The sequence below is a fragment of the Stigmatopora nigra genome, unplaced genomic scaffold, assembly GCF_051989575.1.
Source record: "Stigmatopora nigra isolate UIUO_SnigA unplaced genomic scaffold, RoL_Snig_1.1 HiC_scaffold_26, whole genome shotgun sequence".
Taxonomy (NCBI): Eukaryota; Metazoa; Chordata; class Actinopteri; order Syngnathiformes; family Syngnathidae; genus Stigmatopora; species Stigmatopora nigra.
Genome location: NW_027551605.1, coordinates 2,382,624 through 2,396,162, shown reverse-complemented (window position 1 = coordinate 2,396,162; position 13,539 = coordinate 2,382,624). Strand labels below are relative to the sequence as shown.

At 40.7% G+C, this 13,539-nt stretch overlaps 1 non-coding gene across 1 annotated transcript; it reads left to right on the top strand.

Annotated features, from left to right (window-relative positions):
• The first annotated feature begins 13,132 nt into the window (after positions 1-13,132).
• LOC144192779 (U5 spliceosomal RNA) lies at positions 13,133-13,245 on the top strand. Its single transcript, XR_013325420.1, has one exon. It is a non-coding gene; the product is annotated as a U5 spliceosomal RNA (small nuclear RNA).
• The last annotated feature ends 294 nt before the right edge of the window (positions 13,246-13,539 follow it).

The following is a 13,539-nucleotide window of genomic DNA, read 5'->3' as shown; positions in this document are numbered from 1 at the left end:
CCCAAACTAGTAGTCTTTTTTATCAAATGTAACATTCCATTGTCTTTGGAGTTTGCCAATCATCTCCTTTAAAACTTTCTTAATCAACAATTTCCAATAGTCAGGCATAAAATTGAAATTTAGTTACATATCTATTCATTGTAGTCTCTTTTTCTCTCTAATTGTTTACTTTTAAAAATCTGTAAGAAGGTTTGTTCTCAATTGAAACGCTTTCACTTCATATGGAGACAATAAAACCAATATAAAAGTTCCTTATGGTTTATCGCATTGCTCCTCGAGCAATAATCTTTCCAATCAATATTGGATGCTTTCCATTACATCTGATCTCGTCAATAAGCTTATCTTACTATTAGGTTCATTAATAATTACCTTCGTCCGTAATTATCAATAACTGCAGGAAGACATCTTATTCAATTATTGACATTTAATTAAATAGAAATGGATACAACAGATAAAAGCCTCCGAAGGGGAGCGTTACAGCAAGTGTCACCTTACAACTTCCGAACGTCTCCCCGAATAGACGTTTTCGTCCCACTCTTATGGTCATGAATCAAAACAAGTTACAGAGTTGTTGATCATTCCATCACGTATGAGTAAAAACAACATCTGGGACTACAATAACAATCAAAGTATTTTACTAATAACAAAAACAGGAGACTAGACCTAACAACATTTAGATTAGAGTAATTATACAACCTCCTTGACCTAAGAATCATATAATATAATCATAATCATATAATGGTTACATACAGAAAAACCCGAAGTGCACGGTTACATAACGATAACAACATTCTTGTTATTGGCCGAATAGCCCTGGCCTCGTCACCAAGGGCCCACCAAATCTCAAGGACCCAGATTGGGTGGATTGTTTGTATAACCATCCTGGAACAATACTCGTGGCAATACTCGTGACCTCGCAACACTTTTGAAAACAGAAAAGAGAATGATTTAACAAAGTAATGAATTAATACAGAGAATAGAAAGAGAATGATTTAATAAAGAAATGAATTAATATAACTATTATAATAGTAAAACAGAATAAACCCAACATTCCCCCGTTTTTATAATATGTATGTTATTAGTCATTTCTTAGTAATCACTAAATGGTAATGTCGGGTGACTGTGATTTTTCCCGCCTACTCCTTACTCCCATGGCTGGTCTGAAAGAGAAAGAACATAATTTTATTCGTCCAATTGGTCCTCGGATTTACCGTACTCCTGGACCTCACTGCTTTCCCCAAACCGTCCCATAAGATACAACTCATGTACTTTAGAATTTGTAGGGGCAATTGCAGTATTTATAAGTCGGCTTAGCAAGGAGCGCAAACAGGGGATAATACAGCACCCACACAATGTTAGGATAGCGGTAATTGTGCCTATAGTCACCATGAAGGATGTAGCCAAATCTTTATATTTTCCAAAGGTCTTATCCCACCAATCTGACAATGCGGACGTATCTACTCCAGAATGCTCTTGCATATTGCGGTTCAGTGTTTGCAGGCCAGTAATGGCCCTGGTGAGAGATCCACTGGGTGACGTGTTGTTCGGTATGAAGGTGCAACATTCTTTTCCAAACATTGCACACACGCCCCCTGTTTCAGCAAGGATCATATCCAGCGCTATGCGATCCTGGAACGCCATCAGACTGGTAGCTGCCAGTTGCTCCTTTATGGCCACAAATCCCTGTTCAGTATAATTTCCGAGGTTTTGGACATTGTAATGTAAGTAATTTATTCTATCCACATTTTTGTTTGGGGTGATTAGAAGGAAGATAGACTCCCAACCTGCTGCGATCTGATTAGCCAGCTTATACTCATCTGGTACGCCCCGGGGGATGCCAATCGCATCAATGTATGTTGGATCTCCTTCCCTCCATGCCTCTCGACGATGTCGGGAGGGACGACCCTTCAGCATCTCCGAATTTTGAGCCGCCAATTGTATCTCCTCCACTGTGGATGGAAAAACAGACACTGGTAAGAGCAGTGAGACCAAAGCACATAGTCCTGCCGCGTTTTGACAGGAATCGTATATTTTATCTCCACCACACCACCACCACAGGTCAGATCGTGATATTAGGGGTGCAGTTGTTTTTAGAACGCCGGCACACCACGTCTCATTTATCGCCCCCAGCTTCAGACCATGCCCTGTAAGGTTTAAGCAGGAAAAATGATTAAAGGCAACATGTTTTGAAAATGTGGGTATCTCCTTTTCTCCTTTTGTAACAGAGTATACCTTATTCCACTTCTCACAATTGGGACTTACATCTTTTTTTGTCAATACCTCTATTACACAATCAAAAGTAATCTGCGCGGGTATTATTCGTAAAAGAGGCCGAGGCCCCATACATGCTACACAAGATTGATTTATAGCGCCAACTGTACTTCCCATTAGCAGTGACCAATTATTCCATGTTTGGGAAACCCCTGTCGCAGTAATGAATTCCTCATCCCTGGTCATTTTCCCCATTAATCTGATTATGGCCGAACCGGGCGTCCCCTTCTCCAAATTTTCTCCCTCAAGATCCATAAGCGTGGTTATTTCTGTTGAGACACAAATGTAGAATTTGAAAAACATGTCTTCCCCACTTGCCCATGGTCTTAGGAAATACATTTGACAAGGCCCTTTTCCACATTTAATTTTTTCCGTCTGGATCACTATCTTTAATCCTTTCAACGTATGGGTTAATTTTATCAGGGGTCTGATGATTTTCGCGCAAGGTCGTGTACTCCACGTTTTCCAATCTTGACCAGTTTCTGCGACAAGGCTCCCCCAATCCTCATACTGAACCGTTATATACCACTCATACCCTCCCCAATAGGCTGATCCCTTGTATGTTGTTTGGGATAATCGTGTTTCTAAAGTTAATTTCTCCCAGAAAAGGTAGATTTCCGCAGTCTTATTTTCTGGAAAACAGAATATTTTGTGTGCGTTTTCCCTTGGAACAATATCTTTGAAACACGTTTGTAAATTTGATTTGGTGGGTGTTGTCATGTCGTATAATTTTTTCCCAGGGACAGCTTCCCTTTTTACCCTTTTGTAAGAAGGTGTATCCTCGATTGAAACGCCTCCTCCTCTTTCTCCCATTGTAGAAAGCAGCCCTACTGTGGATGGGAATAGAATCACAAACATCAATCCCATTGCCCTAAGGGCAATGATTGTTTTTGTTTTTAACATGACCTTTTGGTTTTCTCTGGGAGAGTTTTCCTTTGGAACGTTTCAATTGAGATAACCTTCTTACTGTGGGAAAGATGGATCCAGGTAGCTCTCTCAGCTATCTTGATAGCAGTTGGGGTGGTCAGCAACACTTGGTATGGACCTTCCCACTTGGCGTCGCTCCAGTGTTTCTTTTTAATGCTGCGTATCAGCACCCAGTCTCCAGGAACCACTGTCGCTTCGTCCGTTTCCTGTTGAGAAGCAAAATCTCCCTCTGGTAACTTAAGTTCGGTGCGCTTTTCTAAAGATTTCCACATGTAGTCTGCTAAATTTGCCTCATCATCCAATTCCCATTGTGTAGTGAATAATGGTAATTTGTAGGGTCTACCGAACAGGACTACATATGGGGTTAATCCATTTGAAGCTGTGATGTTAATATATAATTTTACTAAATCAATGCATTCTGTCCATGGCCTTTTTGTTTCTTCCATGCATTTTTTTAGTCTATTTTTTATGGTTCCATTCATTCTTTCGACAAGGCCAGCTGATTGTGGATGGTATGCGCAATGATTTCGCAGCGAAATATGGAACCTAGTGCCAATTCCTTCAATTATTTTATTAACAAAATGAGTACCATTATCACTATAGATGGTTTCTGGTATTCCATATTTTGGAATTATATCCTTACATAATGCCTTTGCTACTGTTAAAGCATCCGCGGTTTTTGCTGGGAAAATCTCAACCCATTTTGAAAAGGCATCCACAATGACTAAACAATATTTTTTCCCTGCACTCTTACTTAATTCAATAAAATCCATATGTATTTTTTGAAATGGATATGTAGCTTTTGGGAATTGTCCGCGTTTTGGCCGTACGGCCCCTTGGGAATTATGCCGAGCACAAATCAAACATGCTCTACAGAAATGTTTTGCGTATAAATTAAAACCGTACGTCTTGTAGTGGTGTTGTACTAAGGCCACCATCCCCCCTGTTGAGACATGTGACTTCCCATGACTCAAAATAGCAGCCCATCTAAACAAGTTTTTTGGTAAGATTGGCTTCCCCTCAATACTGGTATAAACCCCATTTTTTAATTTTGCCCCATTGTCAATCCATTTTTTAAATTCCAATTGTGGACTCTGTATCTGCATTTTTGCCAAAATGTCATCCGATAGTATATTGTTTTTCTATACAGAGTCAGTCATCCCAATAAAGGGTTTCCCCGCAGCTTCCTTCGCTGTCTTATCAGCAAAGGCATTTCCCAGGGAAACCTGATCCTTTTTTGAAGTGTGTGCCGCACATTTACAAACAGCGATTTGTTTTGGAAGCTGAACTGCGGCTATCAGTTGTTGCAATAATTTGGCATGAGTCACTGCTTTACCCGTAGACGAAACCATGCCCCTATTTGCCCAATAACTAGCAAAAACACGGCACGACAAGTACGCATATTGACTATCGGTATAAATCGTAACAACACCGTTGGTCATCAAAATGCATGCTTCCCTTAACGCAACCAATTCTGCTGCTTGTGCTGAGTAATTTGGCGGCAATGGTTCTGCTTTTAAAACTTTAGTCGCGGTGACAACCGCATACCCTGCCCTTAATTTTCCCATTTCATCTATCCTAGCAGAACCATCAACAAATAGGACTTCACCGCTGTCTAGCGGTTTATCTTTCAAATCTTTCCTACACCTTGTAGCCTCTTCAGCTAATGCTTGGCAATCATGCCGTTCCCCATCCCCTGGAATTGGCAACAAAGTAGCTGGGTTAATTTTGACGCACCTCTCGAGTGTGAGATGCGGTTGTGAAAGTAAAATGGCTATGCAAGACAAATGCCTGGCAGGAGACAAAAATTTCATATTAGTCTGTAATAACAATGCAGCCACTGCATGCGGCACCCTAAGGGTTAAAGAATGAAAAAGTACTATTGTGGCGCTGCTCTCCACTGCCATGGAAGCAGCCACAACTGCACGCACACAGTGAGGTAGCGCGCAGGCCACCTTATCTAATCTGGTTGAAAAATATGCAACAGGCCTCAATTTCCCTCCGAAATCCTGAGTTAAAACAGACGTCATGTACTCTCCTCTACAGTCCACCATTTGTACAAAGGGTTTATTATAATTAGGTAACGCCAAAATCCCACTAGTAACTAGCATCTGTTTTATTGTACAAAACGCATTCTCAGCCTCTGCCGTCCAATTCAGAGCCGCGTTCATTTTTAACCCCTCTTCATTCATTAATTTAGAAAGGGGGGAAACAATTTCTGCATAATTTGGAACCCACGCCCTGCAGTAATTAGTAAGACCCAAAAATGACATGATTTGTCTTTTAGTTAGTGGCTTGGGTGCTTCCAACACCACCCTCTTTCTGTCATCCAAAATCTTTTTCCCACCTTTCACCAGATTATGTCCCAAATATTTCACTTGTTCTTTACAAAACTGCAATTTATTTCTGCTTATTTTGTGGCCCTCCGACGCCAGGTGCCTTATCAATGTCACAGTGTCCTTTTTACACACTTCCACACTAGGCGACGCCACAAGCACATCATCCACATACACAATAATCTGGCTGCCCCCCGGTGGCTGGAATCTTGCTACACTGCTACTCATTATCTGTGAATATATCGTGGGGCTTTCACAGTATCCTTGTGGTAATCTTGTAAAAGTATATTTTTTCCTACCAAACGTAAACGCAAACCAATATTGACTATCTCGATCTAATGGGATGGAGAAAAAAGCATTACTTATGTCAATTACCGTAAAAAATGCTGCCTCTGGATCCAAATTATTCAGAAGTGTGTGTGGATCTGGCACACACGGCGCGCGTTGAATTACTGCAGAGTTTACCGCTTGTAAATCCTGAACCATTCTCCATCCCACAGAAGGAGCCGCCTTTTTTACTGGAAAAATTGGGGAATTACAAGGTGAATCATCACATTCAATTATCACTCCCGCCCTTAATAAATCTTCAATTACCGGACTTATTCCTTTTAAGGCATCAGGTTTTAGTGGATATTGTCGTATACATGGCCTAAATTCACTTTTTGGTCTAATTACTACAGGTATAACCCCTTTAACGAGCCCTACATCGGAAGGTCCTTTTGACCATATTTCAGGAGGGACTGTTGCTAACAACTCCTCTTCCGATAGTAGATATACTTCCTTAGTTGTTTGTGATAGTCATAGCAGGTAAATTCCCACATTCACATTCACCCCCACAGTCTGAAACACTGCCTTTCTGTATGTTTCCGTACTTTCGCTATACTCAAGACCTGTATCCAACATTATCCAATCACTCGTCTCGCGGGCTGTTTGTATAAAGTCACGTATCACCTCCTTTCCCTGATTATGTGGCTTGCATAATACAATGTGTGGAGTTCCCCACTCGAGAAAAAGAGTCTTATATTCCCTTGACAACTCAACCCCTGCCACAACTGTAGAAATTCAGTCCGTGTACATATATTCCAATTTAATTTCAGACGGCGTGACTCGTCTCAATTTGTTTTCATAAATTTCGTCAGGCCCCTCCGTCATTTTGTACCACATTATAACATGGAGGGAGTTTATGCTCGCCACACTCTGCCGCGTCTCAATCAAACTAGCAGCTGTAGATAACAAACTGTTTCCCACACAAGCCGGCGTATTATTAGACACATCCAGAGTATAGTAAAAGAAAGCAGGTTGCTCTACATGCAAAACATTTAATTGGCCGCAATTAATTTCCTTTCGCCTTTTAACCACCATATTTCCACTAGCGGAGGGTACTAACGCCAATCCCAATTGTAATAGTCCATCCCTACCCAGTAAATTGACAGGACACTCTTTTACCACCAACACCGACATTTTACATGTTTCCCCTTCCGGATCCCTTATCCAAACCGGAAACGTCTCTGAAGCAGTAGCAACCTGTCCATCAGCTGTCGCCACATTAACCTTATTTTTCATGAATTTAATTCCCGGAACATCCTGTGTAATTGCAGTTTTACAAGCTCCAGTATCACACAAAAATGTTAAACGTACCCCATTCACAAACAATGTAATTTCAGGTTTAATTGAATCAAGTGTCAGTATTTCCGCTAAATTTAGCTCCACTCCCCTAGACTGGACCCCACCAGTTGTCCCACTGGGCCCTGGCCCTACGCCAGGCCTTGCTGATTGAGTCCCAGCCCTAGAGGCTCTGTTGTCTGGGCAATCCCGCGAAATGTGCCCAGTTCTCCCACAAATCCAGCATGCATTACTTTTAAATCTCCGATATTTATTTAACTTACCCCCATCTTTTCTCCAGTTAATTTTGTTAAACTTTTTATGTCCTTTTTCTCTTTCTTGGTAAAACATTTCTTCCCCCGCAGAGGACGGCCCCCCATGTTTTTTACCTTTTTTCTTTAGCACCCCTTCTGCATGCAACGCTTGATTTACGTATTGGTCAAGCGTGCCCGTGGGCCTATCTACCCAATATTTCTCAATCCATTCCCGGAGGGCATGATTTGAATTAGCGTGTAACACATTTTTTAGTTGCTCTTGATAAAGGCTGCCCACCGTGTTATCCTCAGGAATGCCACTGTTGACTTTAAAACAAGCAGACATCCTGATTAAATATTCATCAAAAGCCTCATTATCTTTTTGTTTAGCTCGACCAATCGCAGTATAATTTGCTTTTGTTTTAAATTTTTTCGTGGCACGCTCTATCAGCTCACGCACTCTTATTTCCAATTCACGGCTATCATGAGCTAATGGTCCACACTTTGATTTTGGATCCCAATCTCCTCTAATAGCATGCCAATCACCTTTTAACGCGGCCATCCAAATCTGCTGCGTTTCTACTCCATTTAAGTGATATGACCGTCTAATATCTTCCATCTGCACGACACATTCCCCCACGTCTATTTTGTACGACGTGACGCCGTCTACGGCTTTTTTCACGTCGTCCTGAGTCCAAGTTCTATGCACCAAAATAACACGGGGTTGGTCACTCTCCACATTAGGGTTAGCAACCTCAATCATGGGGAATTGTTCAAGCACTATGTCATTCATTAGCGTTATTTTTCAGGCGGTGATAGCGTTTGTCCCAATGTTTTTGACCATTCCCCCACGGATCCCCCCGACCTGGTCAAACGGTCTTGCACATCTGTTGGAAAGGGTACAAACGGATTTGTTGACCGTACCGCCCCAACCTCCCCCGACAATTGCTCATCGGTTTCCTCTTTTTTCACGTCCCGTTTCTTACCCACCGGGCCCGTCTCAGAATCCTCTTTTCTTTGGAAAAACACAGCCTGTTCTGCGCTTCCAGCCCCACCTTTATCAGCATTTTTGGCATTCCCATCACAACGTTTTTTCGCCATTAAAAACCAAAAATAGGGGTCATTATAACCATCCTTCTCCATTTTCCTTAGGTCCCCTTTATATTTAGCGCGTATTTTATCTTGTAATTCAAAAAAATTTTTGTAAATCAAGCTGGCCAGCAAACCCATAATTTTTTATCCATTTATTTAAATGTTTAACTTTTGAAGCGCTTTGTCTTACCACAAATTTCTAATCCTTACAAGTTAGACGTATTTTTGGATCGTCATCCAAACCCGCCTTGCTACACTTGTTTCCCATATTTTACTTTTTATTTTTGTAGTGAGTTTGTGTGCCTCACACAGTTAACTCTATTATATTTATTATTATTAATATTATTATTATCTATTCGACTGTATCTCCTAGGCCTTTCCTAATTTTACTGCAGAAACCACAAAAACACCATACAACGTTTACAATATATTCGTGCCTACCCTTTAGACACAGGACACTTCCACGCCCCACAATTGTACCTCCAGTACAATATATTCGTGCCTACCCTTTAGACACAGGACACTTTCCAGCAAAATGCCCCACCGTACCTGCCATTGACTAGTATAAACACAGGGTTTTATCGCCGTCACCCAGGACGCGAAACCAGCCCACAATGGGCCTCACATACAATGTCCCTTTAACGCATTTGGAAACACCGTCACAACATGCAGACATTAATGTGGACTTACCCGAGATCCATCAGATGTCTCCCTCCAGCAGGAAAAGTCTTCAACCGCCGAGAATCCAGGCGCCCCCGTCGAAAACTCCGGCCCTGGAAAAGGGTATTGAAGACGCCGTGCACGGTCTTTATCCAGATGTCGGTCAGCAGCGCCTGGGTTCCCGCGTCGGTATATTGACCTCCAAAGCTCCGAAGGACCAAAATATTAGGTTCATTAATAATTACCTTCGTCCGTAATTATCAATAACTGCAGGAAGACATCTTATTCAATTATTGACATTTAATTAAATAGAAATGGATACAACAGATAAAAGCCTCGGAAGGGGAGCGTTACAGCAAGTGTCACCTTACAACTTCCGAACGTCTCCCCGAATAGACGTTTTCGTCCCACTCTTATGGTCATGAATCAAAACAAGTTACAGAGTTGTTGATCATTCCATCACGTATGAGTAAAAACAACATCTGGGACTACAATAACAATCAAAGTATTTTACTAATAACAAAAACAGGAGACTAGACCTAACAACATTTAGATTAGAGTAATTATACAACCTCCTTGACCTAAGAATCATATAATATAATCATAATCATATAATGGTTACATACAGAAAAACCCGAAGTGCACGGTTACATAACGATAACAACATTCTTGTTATTGGCCGAATAGCCCTGGCCTCGTCACCAAGGGCCCACCAAATCTCAAGGACCCAGATTGGGTGGATTGTTTGTATAACCATCCTGGAACAGGCCGTCCAGGTTAAAGATGACTTGGCAATACTCGTGACCTCGCAACACTTTTGAAAACAGAAAGAGAATGATTTAACAAAGTAATGAATTAATACAGAGAATAGAAAGAGAATGATTTAATAAAGAAATGAATTAATATAACTATTATAATAGTAAAACAGAATAAACCCAACACTTACCTGTCTCCTCAAACGTTTCAACTGAGAGAACCTCCTTACAGTGCAAAGATGGATCTGCATCCTCCTTTTCAGCTATTTTCATGTCTGCTGTTTGGTCAGCAACAGTTGTACGGACGTTCTCATTTTGGGTTGCTCGTGCGTCTTCTCCATGTTTCCTGTTGAAAAACACGGTCTTCTTCTGCTAACTCAAAATTAGTGCGTTTCTTTAAAGTTTTTCTTTTATGCAGATAGCCAGATTAGACTCATCATTCAGCTCCAACCGTGTAGTGAATGATGGCATTTTGTCTATAGTCTACTAAATAAGATTTCCATATTTTGTTGACCTCGTTATGTGGGCGCAATGATTTCAAAACAAAATATGGAACCTTTTGTCAATCCCGTCAATTAGTCTGTTAACACAATTTGGATGTCATTATCACTATATATCAGTGGTACTTTGGAATTTCATATGATGGACTGTTTTTTTTATTTTATTTTTTTTTTTTTTATTTCAGTGCTCCAAAATTTCACATTGCAGATTTGTTCCTCCAATTCAATGCATTATCATCAAAAATTTGTTTGGACTAAACAATTTTCCTTGATTTTTCATCGCCATCCAGAAAGGCTTATTGGCGATTTCAGAAATTGATTTCAAATTTCCAATCCTTTGTTGCCATCCCTGAAAAGGGCTTATTGGCGGTTTCAGAAATTGATTCCAATTTGCTAAATCCTTTTCCACCTTGATATCTAAGGGATCAATTATATCTTGGTGGATGGCCAATCAAAAACACAAATAGACAAACAAAAAGACAAACAACCATTCACGCTCACACGCATTCATAATTAGACATCAGTGGTCAGCAATTTTTTTTTCTAGTGGAGAGGTTGGCAGCTAACCACCTTTTGCTGTCCTATCAGCAATAATCGTTCTCAAAAGAACTAGGTCAACGGCATTTGGTTGCCATCAATTGTTTGATGCCTATGCAATCCGTTATATTCTAATAGTCATTAATATGACTTGCGCTAAAGCATATCTCATCTGTTGATGGGCGAGCGAGACACATCATTCCGTGCACTGAATGATCTATGATGCTCACACAATCCCAGAGAAATCATGCCTTTCCTAAATTAATTATTTTATCTAAACTTTTATCTAAACTTTACCTAATAATTTAGATCAATGCCATTTCTGCATTGTTTTCTTCTCGTTTGATATCATTAATAATTTGGATGAATGCCATTTCTGTCTCCTCTGCCTCTAAATTCTTATCTCCCTCTGCTCTTGTTGATGCGAGGTAACCTGAGACGTCTTGTCTGGCATTCCAGGAGCCCCCCCCCCCCCCCCCCCCGTGCCTGGTACGAGCCTGAACGAAGAGGGGGGATAGGTTTTGGGATGGGTTAGGGAAAAAGGCTTTTTTTTCACACCATTTGGCCGCCATTTTTCCTTTGTCCTCGGCTCAGCCATTTTTTCTTCACGTGTGCTTTGCCCTTTTCACCCCCCCCCCCCACCTGTTGGGTTTATTCTGTATTACTATTATAAATATAGTTGTATTAAGTCATTTCTTTGTTAAATCATTCTCTTATTATTCTCAAAATGTTGAGGTCACGAATAACCGCCTAGTCCACTCATCTACTACATCCACATACCCAGTATCGGGCTGAGAGGGTTGTTGATCGGGCAGGGACTGGATATCTGCCATTTCCAGCAAAGGAGCCCATAACAAAGATATTGTTTCTGCCACGTCCATAACACTCGTGACGCACTTCGGGTTTTTCTTTATGTAATTATTATATGATTCTTAGGTCAAGGAAGGCATAATTGTTCAAATCTAAATGTTGTTTAGGTCTAGTCTCCTGTTTTTGTTATTGGTAAAATACTTTGATTGTTATTGTAGTCCCAGATGTTGTTTTTACTCATACGTGATGGAATGATCAACAACTCTGTAAATTGTTTTGATTCATGGCAATAAGAGTCGTACGAAAACGTCTATTCGGGGAGACGTTCGGAAGTTGTAGGAGGAACTTGCTGAATCTCCCCTCTGAGGTTTTACCTGTTGTTATCCATTCTATTTAATTAAATGTCAATAATTGAATAAGATGTCTGCCTGCAGTTATTGATAATTACGGACGAAGGTAATTATTAATGAACCTAACACCACCCTTTGTCTTTATTCTTCCTCCACTCTTTCATATATGTGCAATTATCCTGGAAAATGCTTTAGCATAAACTTCATGTTGGTTGAGAGTTCTTTGCTGTTTGTTAAACCCATTTTTGCAACTTTTCTTTTGTTTGAAGATTTTTTGAACTTTTTCCAAACAATGGTCAAATGTTACTCTATTAATATATTTCTTTAGGATTTTTTAGGGACGTTCCAACTAATTTATTATATTTTTAATAACGTTATTATCCTATTTATCCGTCTACGTCGACTTTATAACCGTTTTTCTTTTATTTTGCAAGGCCTGCGCGCGTCACGGCGTATTTCCGGTTTTATTATATCTCTATATAATGATTACTTTTTATTTAGCGCTTTTTACTCATCGAGTGCATTCTTTTTGGAAGGTTTCCCTTATTTTGAACAATCTATGAAATCCTTTTAACACAGGGGGACTCTAACCCCCACCATAGGCTAAACGCCACGTCACCGACGCGCCTCTTGGAAACACTTAGTTTGCCGACTAAGCATTCATCCGTTGCATACCTTACGTTTCTATTTTAATTTTCTTAACGACATACGTAATCCTCACATGTATGCATCCCTTATCTCCCACTATTGGAGCGTTTTTCTTCGACTCTTTCACGAATGGAAAAACGGGATTTCACCAGCCTTGTTATATATAAATTTTTAAATGCACTTACTGTCTGCCTGCCTCCTCTTTCTCCGGCCGGGTTCCTATCCCCGGACTGCCTGATACAGTAGCTGCAACGTGATTGGCAGCATTAAAAAAAAGTGATTGGCTGCTCAAAGGACTGGAGTCGCCCATTAGTTAGTAGTGCATTAGCCTGTGTGTTAAAGTACTATTGCGGATATAGACATAGCTCGTTCTGTCGTGCTTTCGTCGGTACACTTGTTTCTCTTCAGATTGCACAAATCTTTCGCCTTTTACTAAAGATTTCCGTGGGGAGGAACATCAAGAGGTCCGTTCAATTTTTTTGATGCTCTGCGCACGCGGAGCTTCCCTCATTTGTCAAATCAATGTATTTTAAGAAAAATCATCACATTGGTAGATTAGTGCCTGTCTCCATCAAATCTTCTACCTCCTTCAAACTTGTACATAAACCATGCCTCTGCGCCCATCGAGGGTGACACATGCAAGCCCCCACACTGCGCATTCGCACACACCCCACATTCGGTAACCCGCCAAATCCATCCGACAGTCCGGCAAAAAACCCATCTCCCTTGACGCTCTCCGACCCATATTTATCACTTACTCAATAGTTTGAACAACAATTTTATTCCACATTTACAGA